Genomic DNA, 15,441 nt, shown 5'->3' with positions numbered 1-15,441 from the left:
GTCCCTTACAGCGTGGTTCACGTGTCGAAAAAAAATAAATGTGGCTCCAATCCACGCTTTAGAGATAATTGGACAGCGAAGCTATAAAACGACACTCAATCGCGCATTACGATGTCACTTGGAAATTCTGTCATCTTTACTTTCCGAGGTCTACTCATGGCAGCTTGGAATGAACCGAATGAGTTGCTAGACCAGTTAACATGTTGTATATGAAATCGTGGGGATGTCACTGCATAATTTCTATGCTGTTGGATATTTTTTTTACGCTGGGATTAGCTTGCAATACCGTTATCTGGGAAACACACCCGGGACGAAGTAACGTGCTTCGCATTATTTGCAGGTGCCATTATGAAACATTACGCTGTTTGTACTTCACATCAGGGCATGATGACATGGGCATGGTCAACTCCTTTCGAAGGGCTGACGTTTTTTCCTTACGACAACGAGGCGAAAATTTCCTTGGATGGTAGACGTATACAGCCCAAATTATATCTTTTTTTTTATGCACATAATGTCTTAATTGCATGTTAGTAGTCTAATTTGACATAAATCCGGTGGTGTAACCACATTTTGACATTGTTTTGCTATTCTGACGTCCACGCCGTCTTTCTATCCTCGCGGCTATTCGACGTCCGCGCTATTTCGACGCAAACTGTGGAGTCGTCCAGTACAGCACCTCTTTATTTGACTCCCACGTCCCTTCCTCACTGCGCGGGTCAGGTGTCCACCGAGGAGTGTCACAGAAAAATTCGCCTCTCATCTCCTCTAAATCATTTAACTATTTATAGTCACGACCCACGGAAGTTACAAACATTTAACGGTTTCGATGACAGGAGGTTGTCAATACGGGCTCCCTCACACATGATAAAGCTCGACTCGTCAAACAGTTTTGCTTCTACTAAACCAACAAACCACTTAACACCGGTTCCAACCTTGGGTTACCAGCGATTAGACTAGTATTCTGAACCAATGAGCCCCCCGGGTTCGCAGTGAAATTGGTACGAAAATGAAGACGACGATCCCAGTGGACAAAATTTACAATGCATTTTTAGCGGTGGATGGATTGATAACAACGTTTGTTTTATGAAGGCCCCTTACTCCCCACCCCCGGCACGCAGGCCTACGGGATTGGGGCTGGAGCCTCCGCGACTAAAGGCTAACAAAGAGATTTTGTCTCTTCGCGGACTCGGCTCCCAGGCGGACGGCTCGTTGCTGCCGAGCGGGGTCTTCGCTCCGCAGCAGGGCTTCCGAGCTCTCTCTGCTATTGATATTTTCCCCGACTCCGCATTCCCATATAATGTGGTCGAGAGTACCCCTCTCCCCACATGCTGTACAAAGATCATTTCCTGTTACCTTCCAGTACGTGAAAGGCCAATACTGGGTTGGCGAAATTTCCAGCTTGCAGCCGCCGCCATGCGGTTGTCTCTCCATTACCTAGTGTCTCATCCGGTGATGGCAGTAGTTTTATGTTTAATCTATAACTCTCAACAATTGCAGGAAGCGACGTCTGGCAGGCAAAGAGTTGACCGCAATGTCAGTCATCGGTTCCGGCAATGAAGCGGCTCACGAGTTAGCCCGAGCTACCTGCTTCCGTGTAACCGTAGAATCGCAGGATTGCCAGAACCTGGTTGAACACGCGCAAACATATTTTTAGCGTGGGAGTGATGTTTGTTATTTCACCGCCGTAACTCAATGAGAATATCTAAGTCAAGCTGCTCGAAACAATATCTGAATAGAACAGCCTCATCCCGCTCAGTGAACTGGTATACCGATGTGCCGTAGGTGATTTTTCTTATGGCTGCAGCTCGAGTGACTGTGGGACAAGCTGTCTGATTAGCTCCACCGTATTTGTCGGACATACGTGTGATCAGTAAAGCCTGTGTTTCCAGGCGGCCTTTATGTATTCAATCCATGCTCCAGAGCTGGTAATGGTGGAGACAGGTACCTCAAGGGACCGGAAACTACGTCGGTTATACGTCAACGTATGGTGAGGTAGAAACAAAGTGCTCATAATTCAAATTAAGCTAATTTTAAGAAATAACAACGGCATGCCACCAGTGCAGTCCAAACTTCCAACTTCGCGTAAGGCGTATGACAACGCTGAGCTCGAGCAAACCTATATCTCCTAATTACAATTGGAAATGCGTGCAGCATTAAAAAGATATTTTGCTTTGACCGCGTATGTGACTTGCGACTGTGAAAAGTGAGCACATTGCTTCACGTAGGCCTGAGCAAATGTGAACATTGTATTGTACTTTGTATACGCGTCTTCATTATCTTCCTTCGATTCGTTCTGCAAATAATTCAGTTCAGTTCAGTTCAGTCGTTCAGTCGTGTCCGACTCTTTGTGACCCTATTGACCATGTCACGCCACGCTTTCCGGTCTCTCACTATCTTCCTAACATCACATAACTTCATCTGCAGTGCCTCGAGGATGCCATCTAACCATCGCGTTCGCTGCCTACCCCTTCTCCGGCAACCCTCAACCTTTCCCAACATCAAATCTTTCTCCAGCGACTCCTATCATCTCATCAGATGACCAAAGTAGCTGAGCTTTAACTTTAGAATTTGACCCTCCAATGAGAAGTCAGGGTGTATGGCCGACAGGGTGTATGGTCGACAATATCGACTGATTTGATCTTCTGGCCGTCCAAGGAACTCTCAAGATTCTCCGCCAGCACCACAATTCAAACGCGTCAATTCTTCGGCGGTCAGCCTTCTTCACAGTCCAACTCTCGCATCCATACATCACAACTGGAAATACCATATCACGAGTGATACGAATCTTGGTTGGCAGTCTAATGTCTCTGCTCTTGACTAGGAGGTCAAGGCTAGCCATGGCTCTCTTTCCCAGAAGTAGGCGTCTCCTAATTTCATGGCTGTAGTCTCCTTCCGGGGTTATCTTGGAGCCCAAGAAGAGAAAATCTGTCACAGCTTCCACTTCTTGTCCCTTGATGCTCCGTCCCTTGATGCTTCTTGTCCCTTGATGCTCCAGGACTTGATGGGGCAAGACGCCATGATCTTTGTCGTTTTAATGTTCAGTTTAAGCCCAAACTTCTCACTCTCTGCAAAGAATTGGTTTCGAGCAAAGAAGAGGCATTGACGCCGTGTTTCCAGGTGGCGCTAGCGTCGCGCAGTCTAGAGCGCCATTTTGACGTCTAAAGAACATCTGAAGCTCCTGCTCGCAGGCTCAACTTCGCCATGGAATGCAGACACCATCCGAAGTGACCCGCAAGACAACTGCACGCTGTTGATTATGCCCGCGACCACCTTCAGATGTGGAGCTTTCTGTGTTGAGCAAGTTGGCAATGCTTTGCGCCGCGTCGTCCCGCGCGGCTTCCAAATGCCAGCAATTGTCAACTGTTCTGTGTTTGGGTGTAGTAATGACTCAAAAAACAAAACAAAGCAAAAAAACGTTCCGAGGACGAGAACACTGCCCTGGTAGGCTTTTTTCTACATTCCAAAAGTTGTTACCAACCATTAGCTCACAACAAGACGGAGAGGGGAATTGTTTGGATGTATCAATCGCAAAGGCTTGGACAGCTCTACCAACGTTTGAGCATGTACTACAACGAACTCGTCGAACTTTTTGTTCGTGCAATATAGCGGAAGGGCATAAGAAGTAAGCAGCCCAGTCATAAAAAAAAGGAAGGCCCGAATGCGGCAACACATTTTGGTAGCTGTAGTGGACTAGCTACCCAAGCTTTACCGACAATAGTTCAGAACCTTATTAAAGCACTTTCGCTGCAGTATTTCAGCAGTATAAAGCAGTCAATAAAAACTTCCTGCGCTCAGAGCACAAATGGCACAGCAAAAACGTTTTCCGTTCGGCGTGCACTATGCTACAAATTAGTGCGACGAGAAAGCGATCTTGGGGGAAATAGTACAGAGCGATTCCGTTAGATCAATATGTAGCTCGTCACTCAAAGGTAGATCAGAGTGGCAATATTTATAGGCTAGCTACATGAACAGCAACGCCGCAAATATCTCACTTCTCCTAGAACGACGCGTCGGCCGTCGGCGAGCACCCTGACCTACCCGCTCATCAGAAAATTGTGTGCTTCCGCATATTTATAAGCTTTAAACTGGCCTCGTGTCACAAAACTTGTTGTTCCACGTAAAAGGTAGTCTTTTATGTCGGTGAATTCGACTCGCGACCGCAGACTCATATCCTGTCCTGCCCCACGTCGCATCCCCACTTCGGCCATTCCCTTCAACAACAGGTGACTTCCCTCGAGCACCATCTGGTCGCTCACCAAGCCCCTGCCGAGAAAACTGAGTAGAGCGACCTCCGGGGGCGCGGTCGCTAAATGTAGCACAAAGAAGTCGCCCCAATGAGAACAGATATGGATTTTGGAGCAGAAACGACAACATTTGGTTTACGTGACCGTCTATCGCTGGACATCCCTGTGTGCATCGGTGAACATTACCTCAGCGCTTTAGTGGATACGGGAACAGACTTTTCGATTTTGATTGGGGAACTGGCAGCGCATCTTAGGAAGGTTATGACACCATGGATTAGCACGCAGATACGCACAGCTGGGGGCATGTAATTACTCCTTTTGGACAGTGTACAGCTAGAATCCAGATTCGTATGTCAACGTTTGTTGTCTGCTGCGTAGTTCTCCAGGAATGTTCTCGTGATTTGATTCTCGGTGTGGATTCCTGCGGGAATATGGCGCCATCATCGATCTCCGACAGCGAACGGTCTCGTTCTCAACGGAGAAAGCAGCTGCCAGTCTCACCGACGGCCAGCGTACACGCGCCCTGCGAGTTTCAGCCGAGTGTGTTCAGTGCCTCCCCGCTCCAGCCTGTCTATGAGTGTTGTGTGCGACTGGCTACGTGACGGGCCGATAATTGCTGAAGGCAACCGTTCACTTTTATTTTCTCATGGCATCTATGCAGCCCGAAGCTTAATTTATCTCAGCAATTGTCACTCTAAGCTTCTCGTCACGAACTTCACGAATGAATATTGCCACTTCTATCGCTCTACTGCCATCGCGTTCACCGAACTGTTAAACGAAGTTTCCGAATGCTTTGCGTCTGACATTTTTGATACTCCTGGTGTTCTGGACCACATCAATGTTAGCAGCGACCTTTCTGCCTGTTAACAACGCGCCCTGCGTGCTGGAGTGCGCCCCGTGCTTTGCCTCATCATCGAAAGTCCGGCAAACGTCTATCACCAAACATCGCATTTTAACGTCTGATGATGTCCGACCTATGCCCGACAGCAGCCGTACCGTATTTCGGCCAAAGAACGTGAGGCGATTCAGAAAGAGGTCCGGGAAATTCTTAATGATGATGTTATTCAGCCGTCTAAAAATTCGTGGTCGTCGCCCGTCGTGTTGGTTAAAAAAAAGGATGGCACGCTGCGTTTTTGCGTTGATTACAGGAAACTGAATGACATCACAAAAAAAGATGTATATCCGTTGCCCCGTATCGACGATTCACTCGACCGACTTCGCAAGGCCAAGTTCTTTTCCTCCATCGATTTAAAAGGTAGTTTTGGCAGATAGAAGTTGATGAGCGCGATCGGGAAACGACTGTCTTTGTCGCACCCGATGGCTTATATGAATATAAAGTATCGCCTTTCGGTCCGTGTTCAACGCCAACGACGTTCCAGATAATGATGGACAGCGTACTTGCTGGTCTTAAATGGTAAACCTTTTCGGTTGGTTTGGGCGACGTCATCGTGTTTTCAGAAACGTTTTACCAACGTCTTAAACGCTTGTGAACGGTATTGGACGCTCTTCGCTCGGCCGATTTGGCAGTAAAACCGGAAAAAATGCCAAATTAAATATCAGGAGCTGAAATGTCTCGGCAATGTGGTTAGCGCTGACAGTGTCCGGCCTTACCCTGACAAAACAGCCACTGTAGCCAACTTCCCCATTCCTACTACGAAGAAAGCAGTTCGACGTTTCTTGGACCTGTGCCCGTACTGTCGCCGTTTGATTGCTGATTTTGCCAAGATTACAGAACCCTTGACGCGCCTGACACGTGATGACGTCCCGTATATCTGGTCTTCTGTGCAGCAGGAGGCATTCACCGCGCTGCGGCAACGGCTGCACAACCCTCCCGTTCTTGCACACTTCGATGAGGACGCCGCTAACGAAATTCACACCGACGCCAGCAAAGTCGGTCTGGGTGCTGTTCTGGTCCAGCTCTAGCAAGGCGAGGAAAACGTGATCGCTTATGCCAGCCGCACCCTTTCTCGGGCAGAAACAAACAATTCCACTTATGTAAAGGGGTGTCTCGCCGTCGTTTGGGCCACAATGAAACTTCGACCTTACCTCTACGGCCCTAAATTTAAGGTTGTGACAGACCATCATGCATTGTGTTGGCTGGCTAGTCTTCGAGACCCATAAGGACGTCTTGCACGGTGGAGTCTTCGTATGCAGGAATCTGATTACTCTATCGTTTATAAATATGGACGTAAACCTGAAAAAGGTGACACACTGTCTCGGTCACCCGTGGAGTTGGCCCATGACAGTACGGACGAAGGCGCCCATTTCTTTGGCATTATCAGTTCGTCTGATTCAAATACCTGGCAACGGGCTGATACAGACCTCAAAACTGTGATCGATCATCTGGAGGGTTTCGATTCTACAGTATCTCGACTGTTTGCTAAGAACTTGTCATCCTTCTGTACGCGTGATGGAATCCTTTGCAAGAAAAGCGTCGACAACAGTGACCGAGCCTATCTTCTGGTCATCCCTGCAGGATCTCCGCGACGAAATCCTTAATGCTTGCCATGATGAACCCACCGCTGGACACTTGTGTTTTGCACGTACTCTTAGCAGAGTGCCACAGGCGTACTACTTGTCCAAACTTGCCGCCACCGTTCATCGATATGTTAGAGGTTTCCGCGAGTGCCAGTGATACTAGACACCGCCATTGAAGCAAGCGATTTTTCTGCAGCATATTCCTTCACTGCTAGTACCATTAGACCAAATTGGTATGGACTTTCTGGCCCTTTTCCTCTATCGTCAGCTGGCAATAAGTGGATATCGTTGCTACAGATTATCTAACACGTTGCGCGGAAACTATGGCGGTGCCATGTGCAACATCCTCCGAAATGGCGCAGTTTTTTTTTGACGCAGATTGTCCTCCGCCATGGCGCCCCTTCATACCTCATCACTGATCGTGGCAAGGCGTTTACAGCGCGTCTTCTTGAAGAAGTTTTCCAACTAATCCAGACACATCACCGAAAGGCTTCTGCCTACCATCCTTCTAATGGCCTTACCGAGCGACTAAACAAAACAATAGCGGACATGCTCGCCATGTACGTAGATGAGCGGCATAAAACATGGGATGAGATATTGCCTTATGTAACATTTACATATAACACGATCGTCCAATAAACAATTCCATTCACTCCGTTTCGCCTAGTATACAGACGCGATGTACAAACCATGCTCGACGCTATGCTGCCATGTGCGGCTGACGATCAGCTGCTTACCGATGACGCAGAAGGATTCGCCAACTACGGTAAGGAAGCTCGTCAACTCGCCCTTAATCACATTACAAAACAGCAAGCAACAGATGCACGCCGATATAACGACCGACATCGCTACGTCGTGTTCCAGCCTTGTGACAAAGTCTGGGTTTGGACACCTGTACGGCGCCCAGGCCTGTCAGAAAAACTTCTAAATCGTTCCTTTGGACCCTACAGAGTGTTGCTTCGCCTATCAGACGTTACTTACGAGGTTAGTCCAGACGGAACTGTACCGAGTACTAGGGTTCAGTGCTCGTCTGACGTAGTGCATGTGCTTCGCATGAAGCCCTATTTTATCCGCAGAAAGCCGCATTTACCATCTCTGTCAGTGTTTTCTTTTTTTTTTTCGAGGAGGAAATTATGCCACCTGGGAGTTTGAGGTAGCGCCTGAAAGACGAAGTTGCAGACTCGCGCTTATTCTAGCTATGACTGTGAACTCTTGACTCTGTGTCTCTGTGTTACGGTTTCTCGTGAACCCGTGTCTTCACTGTGTGCCTTTGCCCTGTTACCGTTTCCCATAAGTCCCTGTCTTCCTGACTATATATATATATATATATATATATATATATATATATATATATATATATATATATATATATATATATATATATATATATATGCAGCAGACTTCGCAATATGGGCCCCATGGAAACAAGACCATGGCTGCCTGGAGTAGATCCCACGACCCTGAGTTAAGCACTCGAGTGCTTTTACCCCTAAGCCGTCGTTGAGAATGGCTTTGAAGAGCGAGACAGCGGTGCGGCACAAAACGGAACAAGGGTCCATGAATGCAGCTCGAAATGCTGAGGGCACTGCTCGTACGAAAGCTGTGTTTATGTAAGCTGGGGGACGGTCGGGAGGGGAAGTGTGCGAAGCAACTGGTTGTAATCATGGTTTTTGATGTAGAAAAATTTGTAAGTCCTGGCCCAGATTTTACCATCTGCATGCTGAGATGGGGTGTAATGCTTCGATCTTGAGTGGAGCACCTTCAAGTCGCAGCTTGGCGATTAGTCGGAGGACGTCTTCACCTTGGCTATTGCTCAGGCTGATGATTGCTATAAATAGGAATTCAGCGCTTCGCCATTAGGTCGGGACTATATGAACCTTTTATATTTACAGGCAAGGCCCGCCAGTCTGTGTTTTTCGCTTTTCATTTCGATGGGGTGGCATGCCCTGTATCATGCATCTTCCGAGCTGGAAAGTTGCTTGTATAAGACACAGCAGTGTATGAAGCGCCTTCTGGGCAGTCGTGCTTCATCATGCAGGGACTGCATTTCGACAGATGCCTTTTCGCTCTTTTCATTATGGTGTCCGGACTTCGAGGATTCTTTTATCCTGTAGGAAAAAATGGTAAGCAGATGTCCGATTACTTCACACATATATGACTTCAATCCTCCCACTAATATCCCAGTCGAAAACAACTACAGAAAATTTTTCTATTGTTGCGACAGAATTTCTGCGCGGTTTTTGACTGGAAACCTGTTGTGACAACAGAACGTTCTATAGTAACATCAGAAATTTCTGTAGTTACGACAGAAAAGTGCTACAGAACTACAGACAACAGAAATATACTACAGAAAAACTACAGAAAAGAAGAAACATCTGACGTTTACGACAGAACTACATAATATTTGGTCGTATTTTTGACACGATTCTGTAGTTTTTTTTCGACTGGGGTATGTGATACAATACTAGATGATCTCATCATACCTCTGCTCCTTGTACCCCTGCTCCTGAGGCGCATCGTATGTTATATATTTCCCGACTCAGTTCTTTTTTATCTGCTCTCTCCGTCACTTCGTGTACACTAAGCCTTATTACCCGGGTTTGCTCTCTACCACGTCGGCGGTTTTACGATGGAGGCGGAAAAAAAGGCGCCATGTACTCTGCGATGTGAATACAGGTTAAGAACCCCATATGGTCGAATATTATCGGAGCTCTCAATCCGCCATTTTACAAGACCACTATGCGCATGCGCGCCCTTTCCCAATTGAAAAAGAACCACCAACCCAGTTTAGCATATGCAGTTCTTGTCCTCCGTGATAGGCGCAGCTGGAGCCGGTCGCGGAGGCCATGCGTAGTTCATATTTGTTACAGGCGTTTGCGACAGATGGCGGTAGCTAGCAAGTAGATCATCATCATCATCGTCACTTCACAGGCGGCTGCGTCTCCCAAACGCGTTTTCAACCAGTTGCATGCGAATTTTCAACCGCTTCGCAAAGGGCGCCACATCTTGTAATAAAGGCGGATTCCGACGTGTCTGATAGCCTGAATCGCTTTGGGACATTACACCAAAAAAAAAAAAAAACAAACAAACAAAAATAACCGAAACTCCCATGCATGCCCTTTCCTCCAAACTAACGACATCATCTGAAGTTCAAGTAATAGCATGAACCTTGACAGCAGTTTTAAAGCAAGATTTTAAAGACACAATATAGCAAAAAACTTTTGTCAACTTTCGCAATTGATTTCTGTATCCCAGATACTGGTCTTCTGACTGATAAAAATCTCTTGTTGGCTTGATTAAAAACGGTATTTCAGTGAGAAACACAAGAAAATTCCATGTTTCTGCCACACTTTCAAACCTTTAATATGCTAATTGACTGGAGCAACGTATACCCTATCCGAGATATTGGTCTGCTGACTTATAAAAATACTTATTGACTCGAATAAAGATGCTATTTGGCACACTTTCAAACCTTTAATTTGCTAATATACAGGAGCAATGTAACTACTAGTCACACACTTAGCGAAACAATCTCAATATATTGTTACGGGGTGGCAAGCCGGATAACAGAGAGATGATTTTAATCAATTGCGAAGGGCCTAGCGCGAGCGCTCCTGCCCGCGCCACGGCTCGCTTCTTTTTCCTCGTCCGTAATAATATGTTTCCGAGAGAAATGACACCAGAAAAAGTAATGAAGTTGTAAACTAAGGAAGTGAATAACAAGCAGAGAGAGAAGGAACGAAAGATGTACTGGTAAAAATATCCCTTGTAGATAGCGCAATATATGCTTCCAACTGTTAGCAAGTCTATACGTGGGTTATCCCTCACCTGTTGAAAGAGAAGAACTTCTGTTCGCGGCCAAATTTGTCAGCCTCCTCGACTGTCTGGATAAGCGGGTAGCCCTCGGTTTCGGGTAGCCACGCAGCCGCAAGACCCGCAGCCGTGGTCAGCACCGTCATAAAGAGGAACGGTATCCAGGCACCATATTGGTCCTGCGTCATGATGTGAACGGTTCCCATTAGATATTTTGTGTTATGTCCGCGTTCTTTGATTTTGTAGAATGCTCTAACAATTTGGACGAATCCACTTTGTTTGTAAGTTATGTATGTGATCGCTCTGTTCTTCAGACTAAACACGCCATTAATGGAGCAGTTCTCTGCTTATATGAATAAGAAATTTATTCATGGTTAAAAGGCAGTAGAGCGGAATTCTCCGAAGAGAATTTAAGATGCGCGAACCAAGAAGTGTGCAAGTGAAAAGTCGTGTATGCTTCCAATAACTCAGGTATCGAGTCCCAACTACTCAAAGCAGCACATATAAATTAAGGGTCTCATTCATAGAGGAATGGAGTTTATTATGTATATATACCCTATAGTGTTTTGCATAGTGCTTTTGTCTGTGAGTAATGTACGTTTTGGTATGTATGTATCTACCCTATAAATTCTTTTTGTACGTCTCCCTCCAAGGAGCTTCGTCATCATTAAAGTAATCAGAAATGCTGACTACATACTAGCCTGCAGAGCACAAGAAAACATCAAAGATAAGCTGCGAAAGTACATAAGCGTCAGTAGATATAAACCAGTGATGGACTGATGGATCGAATTACCATAATATAGATTAGAAGCAGAAGTTCCATCAACGGATAGATATAAAATTAAGCACTGAATCGGCCACGAAATTCTGGCATTTAAGACATTGTGAAATGAAAAAAAATTGCTGTCACGAGACAAGAAGAGATGTAAATACGTTGAGTAGTTGCAGAATATATGAAATGTCAGCAGTTTCCGAAGTGCTCATTGTTTACCTTAAGAGCTTAGCTATTAGGCACACGTTTTTCGATCGCACGTCCTAGTTGTCGGCTTAGTCACTGGCTTAGGGAGGATGATTGGTGATTCAATATATACCACAGGAGTTCTCAAACTCTTTTGCCTCAAGGAAGCAGAACAGGAACAAATATTAGCCTACCGCCCCACCCTTCCCTTTCACTGCCATGATAATCAGGCGATGTTTCTTGTGCACATACCTGTCCTGTTTTTTCATTGATTTTGTTTGCTTTTGCAAGCATCGCTTTTTTTGCTTTTGGCAAATAGCGCTTTATTAATGTCCGTATCGCGCACACTCAGACCTCAATTAGAAACAAGAACGCAGAATTATGCCACCTGCGCTGGCGTTTTCTGGACCGACTGGGCTACGCTCAATACGATTTTATGTTTACCTGCCACTTCCTGCCTTGGAAGGAGCGCAGCGTAGGCATTCTTATTTTGTTATTAATTGAGCAGATTTCTTTTTGCGCAAGTGGGCTCAGCGCGTTACCACCGAGGGCGTAACAAGACAAGATCTCGGTGGTGATGATCACCGTCGGCGAAACTTCGACTCGACGCCTCTGACGACATCGGTACGTTCGGAAAAAATTACAAGGGTTCAACGCTGTTGAACCAATTATTGAGCGAAAGCATTAGCTGCGGGTGACTGAGCGTTCTTCTTCTTCTCTTTTTCTACTTCCTCAGCCCACATATAAAGCCCCGCTTTGACCAAGCCGTATGAATGTACCTTGTGAATGCCAGGGGCCTAGCAGGCTGATTCTCACATAACCGTCCCATGTGAAACGAGAGACCCAATTGAACACAATTTGGCAGCTCCTGCCAGCCCACACCCTAGTGTCACGTGGGGTGGGACGTCACAGCGTCATGTGGGTGAGACGTACGTGGCTACCGCCGCGCTACGCTGAAGGCTCGAAACCTAGAGTAGTATTGCTTTCGCAATAAAACGCCCAATAAGACGCGCACACATTTACGTCTTGGCTCGGCTAACACTGCTGTGCGGTCCACGCCTTTAGTCACAACGCGCACGAGTGCACTAGCACCAAGCAACAGGCGTCGTCTTATGTGCCACGTCCCCTTTATAACCTTTGCACGAGTTTGCACGACGACGCCAGCGCCCGGGTTTTGAAGAAGCGGAGAGAAGCGGCAAAACCTACGCGCAGCCGCGGCCGCGCAGCGCTCGGCTGACTGTGGAACCTGTGCAGACAGCCCGCGTAGGAGCGCGTACTAAGCGCATCCGCACGTGCGCACGGAGCCAGAGAGGGATAACGAGGAGGAGGAATAATCGCGTAGAGACACGTACAAAGCCGGTGCTCTTCGTCTGTGGTGAGGAGGACGAAACAACTTTACTGAAACGCAGTACTAAGGGTCGAAAATGTCCTGGGCCAGGGTCACAAAGAACAACTGTCTTTCAGCTGGCCTTTGGCTAACCAAGCCCGCCACGGTGAGGGAGGAGGGTGTGGAAAGTGAGGGGACTGATTTCCTAAAGCCAGTGGGGCTTCTCATATTTCCGTTTTTCTGTTGCTCGGCTGATAAAGGGGCTGGTTGGAAACAAAAGTACTTTTATTGGTGCGTTCGAAAGCGAGAAATTACAATTAGCTGATAGACTAACGTCATTACGCGATGCTTCATGTCCTGAAAAAAGGACCCAGGTGGCTCCGATCATTACAATGATATTGTAATATTGTTATCTAAGATACCTGAATGTTCGCTTATGTTTTGTGACATATAAATAACATTAGTAGAGCATTGAGAGCGAACATTATACTAATGCTGACGTTTGAATGTTGTTATATGAAGAGTCCACTTGTCGAAACGTTGGCTCTTCTTGCGAACTGAGGCTCCCCCATAACCTTTGTTCAGTGCTCTTTCATACTGTGTAGCCATCTTATTCCTGTCCTTATAGTCTATAATATTATGTAATAATTCATGTTATTTTTGAGCATCATTTTTATGTTACAAAGAAATGTTGCTTTAATGTAACCTTCTACACGTTAAAACAATTTTCGAGACGTACCTATCAAACAACATAGCAAATATATTTCAAGCACTGAGTCCTGCACTTCTGAACACTTTCTTCCATTAAGCATAAATTTAAAATTACAGTTCTTTGCAACTAGATATTCGATATGATACCTGCCATACAGTGCACGCATGGCCCTGTAATTTTGTATGTATATATTCGTAACAACCACTCCCTGTATACCCACCGATGGTGGATATAAAAGCTTGGCACTGTGCTATTTGTCCAGAGGTGAGTGTAGGAGTTGTGCTGCTTTATGAAGTTGTGCAGTACGGAGGTCTTTGGAAAGCTTTCAAGTTGCGTACCATCACGGGTGGCGACCCTATGCTCGCGCAGGGTTGCTTTATAATTTTCAATAATATTACATTTATGCTGTATACATGTTAAGTTATTGTTATTATAATATGCTTGTTCAAATATTATACTAGCGCTTATATGCAGCATTGCTAAAAAGTTTGAGAAAAAGAGGGCATTAAGAACGTAATATCGTTCGACTGAAAAAAAAAAAAATGTAACATTGCTTTTCAGTACTACCAGGGGAGACTCGAACAACGTTTTCTTAAAGCGCTTGTTTACAGGACAAAAAAATATAAAAAACCGCGAAAAACACCATGAACTCGGATTTGCTACTCGAAGGTGACAGACAAGCGACAGGTAGCTTGAGAGACCCGAGGCGGCACCTGTTTTGTTAAGATTTAGGATAGCAAAGAAAAATGCGGACGCCCTGATGTATCTGGAACTGCTGTTGAGACAATGAAAGATGCAGCCTTCTTGTGGAGAATCTGATACGCGTGTTCACAGCGACGAGTATTCCGGTTGGGGTGCTTCTCTTCCCTTTGTGACCACTCCCTTGAAAGGGGCTCATTCAAATTTTTGAGAACAGCTGTTTTAGGCAACCCCCCACCACGATCAACGAAACTAAACATTGTCTCCCACATTGACCCATTCGCTTCAGCCCGGTGACGACTACACAGGATGCTACAGAGTGGTTACACAGTTCGTGCCGACAGCGGCCAGGGGAAGTTAGTTCGCTGCTGCGGCGCTGCTGTCCGAAACATGACTTATCTAACTTTAAAAATGAGTTGTTTCTAACGACCTGGCTCATTGACCGGAAGCCGATGGATGTCATTTTTGCGGAGGGTTTCTCTTTCTCCCCGAGATGAACTTCGAGGAAATGCCTGACGATTTTTGATGCAGGTGGGGACAGTTCTCCAAGGAACCATTGTCTTCGTAGTTCTACATCTGCTCTGTACAATCCCTAGTTCAGCTGTCTGTTCGACCGAGTGCGCAGTTTTGAGCTCCGGAAGCAGGATCACGTTTGAGGATAGAAGAGTTGACACGTCTGTGTTTGAGGCTAACTCGGTTTCGCGATGGCCTCTGCGGCACCGCCAGGGACAAACAGCAGTCCGAGATACGAGCGGTACTAGATACATTAACAAAAGGGGCCGACATGCCACCCGGTTATCATTTACCGCAGAAGTTGTGCGAAAAAGCGTGTCGTAATTTAATCGCAGTTGTTTTTTCTTTTTGTTTTTCTTGCAACGTGACGGCGGCCAGAACACGGCAGAAGGAGGAGAGCAACATCCACGCGCGTGCACGCCCTCGAATGCAGCCCTTTGCAGACGTTAGAACAGTCTACGCGGCTGTGCTGTGCGGAGGTTTTGCCAAGGCCTCCACGGAGGGCGCTGGCAGCGCCCCCTAGGTGCAATTGTGTCCCCTATAAAACAGCAAATCCGCACGCTACCAAGGTCACTAGGCGGACCGTCACCTCCGGCGCTTCTTCAAAATAAACAAGCCGGCGACGCTCACCATCTTTGTACGATGCCATTTTGCGCTGTAGAAGTAACTACGATGACGGCGCGAAATTGAGGAACGA

The 15,441-nt window shown here is 46.4% G+C and overlaps 1 pseudogene; it reads right to left on the bottom strand.

Annotated features, from left to right (window-relative positions):
- Window positions 1-8,673: 8,673 nt before the first annotated feature.
- Window positions 8,674-15,441, bottom strand: part of LOC146208194 (organic cation transporter protein-like) — a 31,103-nt pseudogene continuing 24,335 nt past the window's right edge.

Source organism: Amblyomma maculatum, chromosome 1, assembly GCF_055883805.1.
Source record: "Amblyomma maculatum isolate TAMU_Amacu chromosome 1, ASM5588380v1, whole genome shotgun sequence".
Lineage (NCBI taxonomy): Eukaryota > Metazoa > Arthropoda > Arachnida > Ixodida > Ixodidae > Amblyomma > Amblyomma maculatum.
Note: the sequence above shows the minus strand (reverse complement) of the source record. Positions and strands in the feature narration are given on the sequence as shown.